This window comes from Mauremys reevesii, linkage group 7, assembly GCF_016161935.1.
Source record: "Mauremys reevesii isolate NIE-2019 linkage group 7, ASM1616193v1, whole genome shotgun sequence".
NCBI classification, from domain to species: domain Eukaryota; kingdom Metazoa; phylum Chordata; order Testudines; family Geoemydidae; genus Mauremys; species Mauremys reevesii.
In genome coordinates, this window is record NC_052629.1 from 52,143,459 (window position 1) to 52,158,205 (window position 14,747).

General features: G+C 42.1%; 1 protein-coding gene and 1 long non-coding RNA gene across 5 annotated transcripts in view; one reads left to right on the top strand and one right to left on the bottom strand.

The window, feature by feature from the left end:
• Positions 1 to 854: 854 nt before the first annotated feature.
• Positions 855 to 6,298, bottom strand: LOC120409533. The gene is made up of 3 exons (XR_005601326.1): positions 6,004 to 6,298; positions 2,637 to 2,768; positions 855 to 1,068 (listed from the first exon to the last, which is right to left on the bottom strand). It is a non-coding gene; the product is annotated as an uncharacterized LOC120409533 (long non-coding RNA).
• The window catches only part of BMPR1A (bone morphogenetic protein receptor type 1A), a 192,147-nt gene continuing 182,356 nt past the window's right edge, over positions 4,957 to 14,747 (top strand). For 3 of the 4 annotated variants that reach the window (XM_039547801.1, XM_039547799.1, XM_039547802.1), the window contains exon 1: positions 5,355 to 5,752. The gene's annotated coding sequence lies outside the window, so the exon portion shown is untranslated. Of the gene's footprint in view, positions 5,076 to 5,354; positions 5,753 to 14,747 lie in introns of those variants that run through there. The other variant, XM_039547800.1, reaches the window with a different exon arrangement.

The following is a 14,747-nucleotide window of genomic DNA, read 5'->3' on the forward strand; positions in this document are numbered from 1 at the left end:
TTCTCCTCTCCTTCCCTTTGAGGCGTCATTTGCCACCCAACAGTAATGGAGAGGGAGTATTCTCTCCATTCCTTATGTCTTCTGTGCATGGGTCAGAAAGAATCTGGCCCACGAAAACTAACATACCAATGAAGTAACATGTAAACACACCTGCTAACTAAGCAATGCAAGGGTATCTTTCCCTTTCAGTCTCCCTATGCTAAGCACACCAGGCTGTTACGACTCATGACATGTTTCTTCCTATCCTATTCCACCTGTGTTGTACTTTTAGTTCCATTGCAGACTTGTCTGGAATTAAGCTTGGCTAGTGATGTTTCAGATACCTCTTACCATATGAATATGCTTGCTTTTTTATTAGTCATGCTTCAATAGTAGTAAACTTTGAAAAACACCTTTACTCATGACTTTCAGCCCAGTTTCTTGATTTAATTATACTGCTCTCATAATAATATTTATTCTAATCATTGGTAGTTCTAAGTAGTGGACAATGCAATGAATTTATAATTGAGATGTGCTTTCAAATAAAATAATTCAGAAAAAGACAAGTTACTAGACAGGGTCAATTTAATGTCATTTTTAAGTAGAAAAACACCTGAGTGTGGAGTAATATTAAGGTAGAACATGGGGTATTTATTTTCATAATAATATATGTTTGCAATCATAAAGATCAAATAAAATGGAAGGGCTTGATTAGTTAAAAATTCTGTGCTTCATCTGTACAGCATTCTGATCTGTTTCACTTCAACAAGCATGCAACAAAATTGCCTCCTTAAAGTTTACATCTCTTCAGGCTACTAAGCCTTCATATTCTTAAACCTTTCTATGCTAGATAAGTCACCTGTTCCTCACCATGCTTGTTGGCAACAGGTCGCCCTGAACCAGTTTCGGAGTGTCTGGAGTATGTACCACACTGCATACTTTGGAGGTATGAAGGGAAGAAGGATATACAAATATACGCTGCTCATACAGTTGACCTTATCTCTCAATATGTATTTCTTTTTCTTGAAGATTTTTTCATATTTAAGATTTTCTGGGCCCAAAGTGATTCCAAGAACTGACAAAAAATTCCTGGAGAGGAAATGACAGAGAAAACATCTGGAAGTGTATCTAGTCTATAAATTTATCGAAAAACCAGAACATTTTCTACACAGCTTCCTTAATCTCTGCAACATGACTGTCCACCTTGAGCTGGTCCTACTGTATTTCACCTGGGGTCCCCACATACCTCAGGGCCAAGTGTAGGGTACCCATATGTTCCTGCTCTCTGAGCCTGTCTCAGTATTTCTGAGATTCTGTTATCAAAATAAATACCCATTTTATTAAAGAGCGAGGTTTCCCAGGTTTTGCGCACTCCTACAGTCTTGAGTCACTAGCAAGGTGAGTTTATGCTATTGATAACTGGTGGGCTGCATGCATATATGCCTCATTGACCAGATCCTATTCATGGTGCTCACTACCAAGTGCCTGGTTTAAATAGATAGATCATCCTCAGCCAGACTTATCATATACTAACAATCTGCCCCAAACAGAAATGTGCAAAAATATCCCATTTCAGGCCCGATTTTTCACTCCTCACTCGGGCAAAGCCTCCAAGATAATCTCTCAAATTTAGCTTGGTAAGAATTGCAAGATTGGGTCTTTTATGGAGTACATAATTAAAACATTTGCAAGTGACAGCTCTGATATTTCTCACCTTATATTTATTACATCCTGCTCCTTTTGAATTGCTATAAACTCTTGTCTACATGCAAACCCTCTTTTTAAACATATTACTTTGGACCTATAAATAATGGGCCAGACTCTCACATCACTTATGTGGGTTTTACACAATTGTACCTCCATTAACTTCGCTGGCATTATTTATGATTTACACCAGTGTGAAATCAGAGTCATGGTTATTGGCTCTTTCCAATCCTTTGCTTTCCATCTGATTTTTTTTTACTCATGGCCATCACAAACCCAGCCATTTGAGTAACTTTCTGTGCAAAGGCGTCTGACACTCATTTAGACCTAGATTTACCTCCATCTCATGCAACCCTGACATTATTCTAATGCTATTTTCTTATAGTGTGTTACATTTTTTATTAAATTTAGTATTTATGAAAGATGCCACATTACCTGAGCCCTCTCTTTATTCAGAGAATAGATACAATGTGGGCAATGGCAACACAAACTTAATCCCCAACAGAACACGTGCTTCAGTCCTGACTGGGAGGAAATACTTCAAGCATATTCAGTACAAGACTATTCCAATGAGCGCCCTAAAAGATACCCTTTGCAATTGCAGTTTTTGCGATGTATAAATCTGTCCAATAGGAACTGGATGAAAACCAGTTATACATTTCTCATACAGCATCAAACGGATGTTCAATGTTCAGCTTTTGGTCATTAGGAACCTATATTGGATTTGAATCAACCTCTGCATGAAAGGCTCAATATCACATTACCTCACAGCTTATTACTTTACAGAGATATTGTTATGTCTGCTGCCTTAAAGTTAGCTCTAGCAGTTGTGCTTTGGGTTGTGAGAACAAATGCCTGTCACATTCTTCTGTACTGTCTGTTTTGTTATTCTGAGCAGATAGGCAGAGTGGAGGAACTGCATACATGTCAATAATTTCAAAGAAAAAGGGTACCTGGGTTTCTCGGGGTTCTATACTGCCCAGTGTAGAAGCTGTGATTTTTGTCTGTGCTGTAGGCTGTTTTCATTTTGGATGCTGACACATTTTTTCTGGCACAGGGACAAAAGGCAGGATGTTTCTGAAAATCTAAGAAAAGAAGGTTTGCATTTCTACTGTGCCTATCACCACAGTATTTAGTCACTTAGACACATTTTTAAAATGTGCATTTAATTGTGTTCATGTAAAAAAAAAGCTGCAAAGGCATTAGGTTTTAAATGATACTTTCCTCTTTATTTTCTAGACTAGGTTAACATGATACAAGTACTCACCCCACAGTTCTGATTCAATCAGGGTCTAAAATATACATGAACTGTGCTGTAAAGCCTGAGCTATTATCTCAGATCCAGAGGTAGTAAGTAGTTTGAAGCTGAAGTGCAGAAGGTATATAAATTCTATCTAATACCAACAAATGGAATAGAGCTAGATTGTGAAGTGGACGCCACACCATGAATGCTTGTGTTTACTCCAAAGCATTTGTGAGAGGCCATCTGCCACCCCTAAGTGTCTTCACCACACTTTGCAATCAGCTGCTCCCTGGAATGAGTTTGTCTGGGTAGGCATCCGTCCTGCCAGCAGCAAATGCTGTGTCCCAAGCAGTGCTCCATTCAGTTGCAAAGGGAAACTGAGTAGTTCTGTGGAATTTTAGTTTTCCTTTGCAGTAGGCTATGCATATAAAGCTCTTGAAATAAACAGAAACTGAATACTTCTAATCACTTTTCTTCTGCAACATGAAGGTGCAAATCCTGTCCCTTCTCTGCAAGAGCACAAGGCCCTGCCCACAGTGGAACTGGTGTAGTTCTGGGGTGTGTGGCATAGAATGCTTGGAGTCCAGGTGGGCAGTGTGCCCCTCTACACGTCACACAGTGCAACACCACCAAGACTCCTTCTGAGTGGTTGTACCAGTGGTTGGGAAGCACTGATTGAAGACAGACAGCACCTTGCTAATAATGAGGAGCTGAGAAACTCAATGCAAAGCATGGCCTTTGGCAAATTCACAAGTAAGGAATGCATCTCACTAGGGAGGTGAAAGGGATAAGGTGTCACAGTCTTAGCTGGCTTAGTTATTTGGAGAATTATCTGGGCAAGATAAGAACGTAAGAATGGATGAACTGGGTCAGACCAAAGGTCCATCCAGCCCAGTATCCTGTCTACCACCAGTGACCAATGCCAGGTGCCCCAGAGGGAGTGAACCTAACAGGTAATGATCAAGTGATCTCTCTCCTGCCGTCCATCACCACCCTCTGACAAACAGAGGCTAGGGACACCATTCCTTACCCATCCTGGCTATAGCCATTAATGGACTTAACCTCCATGAATTTATCCAATTCTTTTAAACCCTATTATAATCCTAGCCTTCACAACCTCCTCAGGCAAGGAGTTCCACAAGTTGGCTGTGTGATGTGTGAAGAAGAACTTACTTGTATTTGTTTTAAACCTGCTGCCACTTAATTTAATTTGGTGGCCCCTAGTTCTTATATTATGGGAACAAGTAAATAACTTTTCCTTATTCACTTTCTCCACATCACTCATGATTTTATATACCTCTATCATATCCCCCTTAGTCTCCTCTTTTCCAAGATGAAAAGTCCTAGCCTCTTTAATCTCTCCTCATATGGGACCTATTCCAAACCGCTAATAATTTTAGTTGCCCTTCTCTAAACTATAAAAGTTGTTCTCCTTCATCCTATACATAAAGGTTACAACAATATCCTGCCACTTTTCTTGTAACCTTTCCAGAATTCAAACTTTCCTTCTCTCATAGCTAAAACTCTTGTCCAGATTACCATCTTGCTACTATAACCACCTCCTCTTGGCCACTCTAACATGCATGTTGCTCCCTTTGAATCCATCCAAAGCACAGCTGCTAACATAACCTTCAGAGCTCTTTGAAACCTTGGATTGACTCCGTTTTCTGCTGCATAAAGTCCAAGCTTATTCTCTTCCTTCAAAGCCACTGATAATTCTTTCTAATGCTGCTCTCACTTCCCAACATGTCACTACCTTTGCTCTGCTAAGGACGTTGGCCTCACACAGCCATTTGACCACCTTCTCTTGCTGAAACACCCTCCTGCACTCCCTTCTTTTGGAGGCACCACAAGAGATCATCCTAATGGGTTCTGGTTTGGGCAGTTGTGGAGAGTTGAAGTGATTTATTTAAAACAGTGCATGTCAATATCAACAGGCCCTGCTAGTAACCTTGGGAGTGAGTGGGTGGTGGTGGCAGAGTATGGGTGGGCAACACAGAGGAAGCACCAGGGAGGGGATTTAGGAGGGAGCAAGGGTAGTTTGTGCTCCTGGCTGAGGGAGCAGAAAGGCCCAGGCTCCTGTCAGTTCATCCCCAGGAACTCCCTGGGGTAACCCTTTGGCGATCTTCAAGCACGGACTTCAGGGACGGTGAGTGGGTGATCTGCCTCCAAGCGTTTGGCGCTGGTGATTCCCAGAGCTCAGGTTGTGCGGGGGAGGGCTTGGTGAGCTCGAGCGCTCGGGTTGCGGGGGAGGGGTTGGCGGTCTCCCAGCGCTCGGGTTTGGGGATCTCCTGGGCGGGGGCATTTATGGTCTTTGCACCGTCGGGGCGGCGGTTGGTGACCTCCGAACGCTCGGGTCCTGGGGGAGGGGGCACTGGCGGTCTCCTCCGAGCGCTCGCGTGTCAGGGGGCGGGGAGGAAGCCTTCGGGAATCTCCGCCGAGCAGCGCTCGGCTCCCCTCGGGAGGCGCTGGTAGCAGTTGGAGGTTGGCGGCGCGTGAGGGCGGTGGTGTCCCAGGGGCGCTCGCCCCGAGTGAGCCAGTCTGGCCGCGGCGGTTGCGCGCTCCGCCTCCTCCCCCCCCTCCGTGGTGCTGGCTGGTGTCGCTGGCTGCAGTGATTGGAGTCCTGCTCCCCCCTCCCGCGCGCAGGGGGCTCTGGCTGGGCGTCGGGATTGCGAGCTGTGGCGGCGGAGCCTGCGCCGTGTCCCCTCTCCTCGCGCCCCCGCCTCCACCCCCACCGTCTAGCCGGGCCGTGTGAGGCCAGGAGCCGCTCGCAGGGTGACACGGGGAGCGACCCCCAGCGAAGAGAATGACGGAGCCCTGCGACGGGTGAGTGCGGGGAGTCCCGGGGGGCCGAGAGGCCCAGCGCGCCTTCGCGGGGCCGGCTTCTCCCGCGGACCTCCCTCCGCCTCTGGCTGTCGGGGAAAAGCCCCCCCGGGATGCACTGATGGGGGGCACGTTGTGCTGCCCCGGGCCGGGGGAGGGACGTGCACGCTGGTCGCTAGCTATCGCCGAGACCCCCGTCCTACGGGGGTGCGCTGCGGGGCTGGGCCCTAGTCGCGCTTCACGGCCGTAGCCACCTCTGCCGCCGGAGCCCTGGGTGCCGCAGCCACCCTGCACGTCGTGCCCCCTTCTCCTGCGGGAACAGCCCCCCGGCACCGCTCGTTCTCGCTGTTTTCACCCCGCGCCGGGCGCTGCCTGAGCGGGATAACGCGACTCGCGACAGTAACGTTATTTCCAACGCTCCTCTGCGCCCCGCTCCCGGGGTGCTGGCGCCGCTCGGCAAAGCAGGCCCTAGCCCTGCAAGTGTGCGCATTGTGGGTGGGCCCTGGCAGTGACGCAGAGGGCCCATGGAAGTCAGTGGGGCTCTGTATGGGCACAGCGCTCGGTCAGTGCGGGGCCCCTTGCAAGATTGGAGCTTTATGTGTTTCTCTACTACAGTGGCTCCCCCCCAACCCCCATTTTGGTAATGTAGTTTCAGGCTGGGTGGTATACAATCTATACTGGTGCAAGAAGAGTCTCATAATCACTGGCATTACTTAGGTTAGTAAGGGCTTTCATGAAGGGCCTTTAATTTCTACCGTTGTGAGATGTTTTTAAACAAAGTTATGTTGCATTCTTTCTATTAAATCTGTAATAATTCAACAGTTAAACATTAAAGCATCTGATAGTTTTTGTACTTGAGGAAAATGGTCTGTTAGGTTTTAGGTTGCATATCTGCGTAACTGACTACAAAATCTAGAAAAAGCGGTTTGGCTAAACAAGCGGTCCCTAACCTTTTTCATCTGGCGGGCACCAGGCGAAGGACCGTGGCGGCGGTCGAGCATCCGCCAAAATGCTGCTGGAATTCGGCGGCATTTCAGCGGATGCTCGACTTGGCAAGCGGTGTCATCCAGAGGTGTCGCTGCCGAAATAGCTGCTGAATTTCAGCAGCATTTCGGCGGATGCTCGACCGCCGGCCAGGACGTGGGGCATTGGCGCACGCGGGCACTGAGTTGGGGACCACTGGGCTAAACAGTAACACTTCAGAATTCTTAAAATGTTTAGACTAGATTCTGTACGAAGAAACAGTATTGCAGAATCTAAATCCAACAGTTTCACCTCTTCTACAAGTGAGAGGTTGATTATGTTTTCATATTAATTTTTTGCAGAAGATGAAAAATCTGTTTTGAGAATACATATTTAAGGTGATAACTTTTCAGTGATCACCCAAGAAAAAAACTTACGAGATAAGGACTGTCATTGGATATAGCACTGCACAGCAGTGCTGCATGTCCAGAGATTATTAATAGAGTTAATATCAAAGTATGCACTTCTAACTCTGTAATTAAAACTTGGTGGAAATATGTTCACCTTTTTTAATCAGGGTAACATTTTTGACATAGTTGTTTAACAGATGCATATTTTATATTACAAATATTTAAGATCTATGATAGGGGTTGAGTTTTTGTTTAGCGACTGTGAAGTATTGCACTACAAGCAAGAACCTGCACCTGTGGGTGTAGATCATAGTAGGTGCTATTTGACATTCATTTAACATAAAAGATTAATGTATTTGGTAAAGCTAGAGTCTTATGACTTTCATAAGGAAAATTTACCTCCCTTACTGTTTCTAAATTGTGACACCAAAACATTTTTTTTTAATTTTTAGATTGATTTTTCAGTGATAAAATATGATCAAGTATTTTAAACTCTAATTACAAGGTATTTCAAATGATTTTGCAATAAAAGCCTCTATATAAAACTAAATTCTAATCTTCTTGACATTGTCTCTGCAGATATAGCTACATGAACCACAAAAATACTGACTGCAGTAAAACCTTTAAGGGGGACATGTGCTTGTTCCTTGGTTCCAGTGTAATCTGGAATCAAGAGTATAAAAATGTATATACTCTAATGTATTCTCTTGGTTCTTCTTTTTCCTCCAGTTGGTATGGATATGGAACCAACTGTTCTTAAACCATTTTCTGGTAGGTTTAGGCTTTGTGGTTGTTCGTTTTCATAAGGGTTTTTTGGGTAGTTACTGCAAATGTTCGGTCAGATTTGTTCTGTGTTGTGTTGAGATTTTGTTCTTGGCCATGGCAGATGTGAAGAGGTGTGTATTTGTTTTTTTGTTTTGTGTTTTAATTACCCCAGTAAAATGTCCACTATAGATGAATGTTGCTTCTGCTTAAAAGTGTTGGGAAATGGATGTGAAGAGGCTTTTGAATGAGAGCAGGAGACTAGAACCTGCCTACTGGAGTTTTTGAGATGAGTTCTCTGGAGCATGGTTTGAAGAATATTATTTTGGGTTTAGATTTAATACAAAAAACCCTTTGCAGTTATATTTCTAATTTTTTTTGTGAAGCAAGGTAAAGGCTGTGCAGGTGTGTAGTGTTAAAATATGTTCAGTGAAGGATTTGTTATGCATGCATATTAACTTATATTTTAAAAAATTAAATATTGAGAAACTATGTGTAGAGAACATTAACACTTTTTACACCCCCCCCTTTTTTTTTAAAGTGTTACCCTGTGGTAGATTAGTGAAGTCAGTTTTACCCTTTGTATCTCTTAGCTTGATATATGAAAATTTCCATGGTTTTTTAAGCTGCAGAAGGCCAGAGATGTTGGCTCCACAGCAAGAGCAGTGGTGCAGTTCTCCTGCATGAAAGGAGGAGAAGGCAGAATCCAAGGCTTTGTGCATACATTGCATGTGCCAATCCTATTTCTGTCAAGAGAAACAGACCCTACTTCACCAACCTCCTTGGAAAAAAATCCATCCTCAACCCCACTTCTCTTCATGGCTGGCATCTTTGATGAATGAAACAGTCTGTTTCCCAATAGCAGATAACCAGCTATGAGTCAATCCAGCTGTAGGGCTGTATACAATACCTTTATGGTATGACTCACTGAAAGGGACTGATAGGGCAGGATTTTTTTAAATATGTAAATCTTACAGGCATTCTTGTGTAAAGTTGCAAATAGGGAATTCTCCCTTACTGTTGATTTCTGGGAATGCACCCCACCATCTCCCAAACACATGAGGCACTTCTTTGATAAGGAGGAACTCAGTCTTCAAGCCAGTGGGCATTTCTTTCTTTATCTGACCTCTGAAAATAAGCAATAATGAGGAAGAACTCAGTAACGTCAAGCCAAATCTCTTGACTTTTTTTTTTTTAGTGGTGCAGATGGATAGCCCAATCTATGGTAGAATATTTGGAGATTGAGAGTATGCTCAGAGCCTCACTTCCTCCAGTGTTATTCCTAAAAGACAGGATACTGTATATGGCAAACAGACTGGTTTAATTTGCAAGGCAGAGTAATTGCCCCCTAGATGCAAATCTTCTATGGGCTGATAACTTGGAGGTTTTTTTGTTTTGTTTTGTTTTTAAGCAGATTATCCCCATAAAATCTTGATGCTTTGTTTCTTCTTTAGTTACCTTACCTAACATCTGCACTCCTCGCTGGTGACATCAGGTTTCTGTGTTCCTCTACAATGTCATTGTTGTGCTTCGGAAATGAAAGACACAATTTTGTCAATTTTTGTTTCATGATCTTTTGCTTAGAAGCTAAGGTAAAGTCTTCATAGCTGTTAATATTCCCAGAAGTGATTAAAATAATTTGAGTTTGAACATGTAAATCATACTATTTCTGGAAAAGATATTTAATTAAAAACAAAAATAACATAAAAATTGAGACATATCTGATATTAACCATATTTAAAAAATGAAAAGTAATATTGGGGTGAGAGATACATAATTCTTGGTGAGGATAAGGAAATGAATTGAAAAACTAAATTGAGTCAGTTAATTTCCAATGGGGGAAAAAAATAGACCATATTCAGGAACTTGAAACGGTAAAACAATAACGGGGTTTCATGGCAATTCTGTCTAGGAACAGTACACCATTTTCTAGTAAATGGATAAATATAAGATATATTCCTATTAAGGACCCAGTACAGCAATAATTATTCAATATTTTATGCTTGCTCTTCATCAGCCTGAAGTTAAACAAAAAAAATAGTTGGCCTGCCATTGAGGAAGAACAGAACTGAGGAGCTGGTTTCCAATTTGACAGAATGTGGACATCTCATGCAAACAAGTTTTCCAGCATCTTACTGGGTTTATCTTTCTTCCTTAATGGGGCCACACAGTTTGAAATATTAACTCTAATAATGGAGCTGGACCTCTGGTGATGAAAAAAGAGTGTCTGATTTAAAACTGGAAAACCAAGGGTGATCCTTAGACTCCTTTTCTCCTGACTTTTGAGAGAGGCTCCCTCCTTGTTGATATTGAGGTACTAAGAGATTACTTCCTCCCTCTCTTGTCTCTTGCATTTCAGTTTATCAAGCTGTGTAGTTCAAAAGACTGGCATATATTGAGGCTCATTGGACTATGGGCATAATGTTGGGAATTTGTATAATTCATAGTGGTTAATGTGAGAAGATCGGGGAATCTTATTAATTGATATTTACATTACTATAGTTGGGCTGGGCAGAATTCAATTTTTTTTTTATAATTCTGACGTTTATTTTTTAGCTTTTTTATTTGTATCTATTTAATGTTTCACAGTTATGGGAAATTATGGCAGGATCAGACAGTAATTATTTAATCACAGTAGATGTTGAGATTCAAAAAGTTAAAGCTCTTTAAGAGTTGATACAAATTTTCAGCATCACATGTCAGAATGCACAAAATAAATATCCTTAAATCAAACTCTAATAATTTCTCAAGCAACATTTTTCTTTCTTTGCCTATCCATAAATTGATTATTATTGATGGACATTTTTTTTTGGCGGCATGTGTGTTGAAATCAATGTTTATGGACATTTACCAATAAAAATGTAATCTTTCAAAGCCTAACTATAGTTGTTAGATCAGGAAAGGGCAAACTTTTTGGCTTGAGGGCTGCATCGGGTTTCCAAAATTGTATGGAGGGCCAGCTAGGGAGGCTGTGCCTCCCCAAACAGCCAGGCATGGCCCGGACCCTGCCCCCTATCCGACTCTCCTGCTTCTCGCCCTGATAGCCCTCTCCTTCCCGGGACTACTGCCCCTGCCACACCATCCAACACCTCCTCTCCTTCCTGACTGCCCCCCGACCCCTGCCCCCATTCCACCCCCCTGTTCCCTGCCCTCAGACTGCCCTGACCCTGACCCCCTCCCCCCCCCCGAACTCTGTTGTCCCCTATCCAATCCCCTGAGCCCCCTTACCATGCTGCCTGGAGCACAGGTGGCTGGTAGCCATGCTGCCCGGCTGGAACCAGCCATGCCACCATGCAGCACATAGCATCAGGTGCAGCTACGCTGCCCCAGGAGCTCGTAGCCCTGCCACCCACAGCATTGCCCTGGTGATGTGGTGAGCTGAGGCTGCAGGGGAGAGGAAACATCGGGGGAGGGGCCGGGAGCTAGCCTCCCGGGCCGGGAGCTCAAGGACCGGGCCGGATGTGGCCCGCGGACTGTAGTTTGCCCATCTCTGTGTTAGATGTACCAGCCCTGATCAGAGCCCCATTGTGCTAGGGTCTGCCCAAACATTGTGGGGGATACAATTCCAATCTCTAAGATTGGAAATCTTATAAACATATATATCTGGCCTTAACAGGCATGTATTCAGTGGTATTTGTGCAATTTAAAAAAAAATAACAATGGATACATAACAAAATAAATACTTACATGAATATCATTGAGGGGAAACATTTTGTCAGATAAGAACCACTAAAAACAATTAAATATCCTAGAGAGGAATAATGTATAGAATGCATTTCAGCACTACACAACTGCATCCTCTGATGCTCTTTCCTGTGTAAGCCTAGCAAAAAGTCTTTCCTGTTGTGGAGAGGGAAGTAATACCCTTTAAATGTAATTGTAATATGCCGCCATCTGATTCAAGCTCTGCTATAGAAAGAAAAAACAAAAACAAATGTCAATATATGCCTAATAATTTCAGGCAACTACCTGACTGTCTGTTTAGCAGTAAATATGGGAAATTAAGTAGAGGCCATTTTTAAATTTCTCAGTACAAACTCAAATACTTGTATTGGGTATAATAATCCCTGTATGTCGTTTAAACATTTAATAATCCTTGCCAAAGCTTCACTAGAAAGCACTGGTATAGAAGATAAAGGTAGTTCCAGCTACTATTCATAAATCTACTCCCACAGCTCATCACCTTTTTGAAAATGTGATAACTATTATATTGTGACTGATAAAATGCAAGCATTATTTTAGCAAGAAAAACAAATGACACTATGAAATGTAGCAAAGTACAAACCTAAATAACACATGGCAGTGTTGGCTTTTTTTCCTCTTGATGTGTATTTCATGTCTGTCAGAGCAGAGAGAATTTTATATCTCATATTACACCCATAACCTGTGTGGTCCTGAATCATGAACCACAATTTTTCTTGTGGAAAGTAACTAGTTCAGGCTCTCTTCAGAGGCTCTGAGTTCTGCTGTTTAAGGGTCTGATCCAAAACTTATTGAAGACAGTGAACAAACTTACTGATTTCACTGGGTTTTGGATTAGACCCTAACTTCCTCTGCTTTTGTGACAAAGGAGGAACATGATACCTTCAGGGGTTAATATTTGTTCGACTGAATACTTTATATTTTCCAATGCCCCTTTTCTCTTCCCTGTTACACTCCTAAGACTTTAATTTGGGATAATCTCACAATTTAGCATTTACAGGCTGCCAATAGGACTTTGCAAACTGACCACTGCCTTTGTTGTTTTCACTCTTCTGAGAACTCAGAATATGCAGGTGCTGCAGAGATGCAGGCACTGTCCTGTGCTGCTGTGTGTATGCGGCAAGAAACCTTTGAGGTAGAGAACACTTCTCATTGCTTCCTAGTGATCCTGCCTGCTCATGGGAAAGAATAGAAGTTCCAAAAGGAGATGTGAAAAACTTTCTTAAAGCAGTAGGGACTTTTGGGTCAGAGAGATGGAAGTAAAAGTGAAAATATTTAACTGAAACAAGGGAGAAGTGGAGTGTGATAGAAATGAATGGTGTATGTATGGTTGGGGCTTGAAGATGTACCTTTTTCATTGGCTTTTTGTTTATCTCAGTTCACTGAAGGTGGGGTGGATTTGATTTAAATCATGATTTAAATCACTAGTCAGGAAGACTCGATTTAATCATGGATTTCTGCATAAAAGTGCATTCTTGTTGGTTGTTACCAACCTGAAGATCCTGCATGTTCAGACATGTTCCTTTCATATCTTCAATGCAGCTTCCTCCTGAGAAGGAACACTTCTCAAGATGTTGTTGTTTTATGCTGGCAGTCAGGCCTTGCATTTCTTTGTTGCACTGTTTGCATTTTGCGCTCATGCCTGTCTTACCCACCGATAGAGGAACTTCATTAAAATATCCCCAAACTGGGTCTCTTTTACGGCCTGCTGCCATTATAGAGTTTCTCTTCTAGTGAGTGAATGGTATGGTAGATCTCAAATCTATGAAGGTTACACTCAGAAAGACCTCAAGACTTCTGGAATATGCTGCTCAAACAGTTTCACTTTTGTTTCTACTGCCTGTCCCTCCCTTCTCATGTTTATCTCCAGACTTCTTCTCCTTGTCCAGATCTATTCCACCACCACCAATCTTCTATTCCTTGAACTTTTTTAAACTTTTCACTTTTAGAGAGAGGTAAGGGATTGACTTTGTGTACACGAATTTATAGAGGGACAATAGGGTTGAGGTCTGTTATTTTTCACCTCTATATATTTATTTAAAAACATTTTTGCTCTTAACAAGCATGTCATCTCTGGAGACACAAATCCACAGTTTGAGAACTGCGAATCTAAGCAGTTTGGTATCTTCTCTAATGGTATTTTCTAGACTTGAGCACTGAGTTCCATTGAGTAGATAGAAAGATTAACCTAAATAGTCTATATAGAAGCCCCTGGAATCCCATAAGATTGGGTCCCTAATCCATGAACTATTGGAATTCATTTACAAAACTTTTCTTAAACATGACAGGAATATACTGTCTCACACTATAGAATTAGTATTTATAATCCCTATTCCATGATGAGATATCTTTGAGCTATTATGTATCTTAATTAAAACTATCTTTTAGATAGGTTTTTTCCTCAGATTTTTTTGATAAAATGCTTTTTGATTAAAAAAAATCCAATTTTAAAAAAAAGTTGATTTTTATCCACCCTGCATAAAGGTACCCCTTTTCTCCCTTTAATAGGAAGTGCTGGTCTTTTGATACTCCTTGGATGGGGACCCAAAAGCCTTGCTGCATCCCCACAGAACCAGGCAGTGACCTAAGGATTTGAGGATTAATTCCTAGTTGGTTTGGGGGACTGCTTAGCAAGGTTCTGTTGGCTGATAGTTAATTAGGGTGTAGTCAGCCTGGTTAGGCTCAACAAACCAAAAGAAGGGTGTGTTATGCTCAGACTTCCTCTGTACTAGGGAAATTTAGCAAAAGCCCCCTCAAACGGTTTGATTAGGTGCACAGGTAGAAACCCTGCTTATAGGGAAGGCTCTGTTGGTTACCTGCATTCTTACCATTATGTCAGTTAAACTTTTAAAATCTTGTTTATGAAGTTCTCTTCTGCTGGAGACAAAACAGAAATGTATGTGAGTAAATAAGAATGGAAAAAGATTCTTGTTTTACTTTTGTGTTGCATTTGTTGTGAGTTTAGTGATAATGTACTTTATTTTTAAATTGTGTATATATTGGTTCAGTAAAATGTAAATTGTTCAGTAAAGCAAAATGTTCCAATTAAAAAATCTTATTCTTTTTGGTACATTTTTTTTAATGGTTTTACTCATTTCAAAGGTTACATTTATGTTTTCTCTGAGCAAGTTTAACTGCCGTGGTGCAGTTAAAAAAAATTG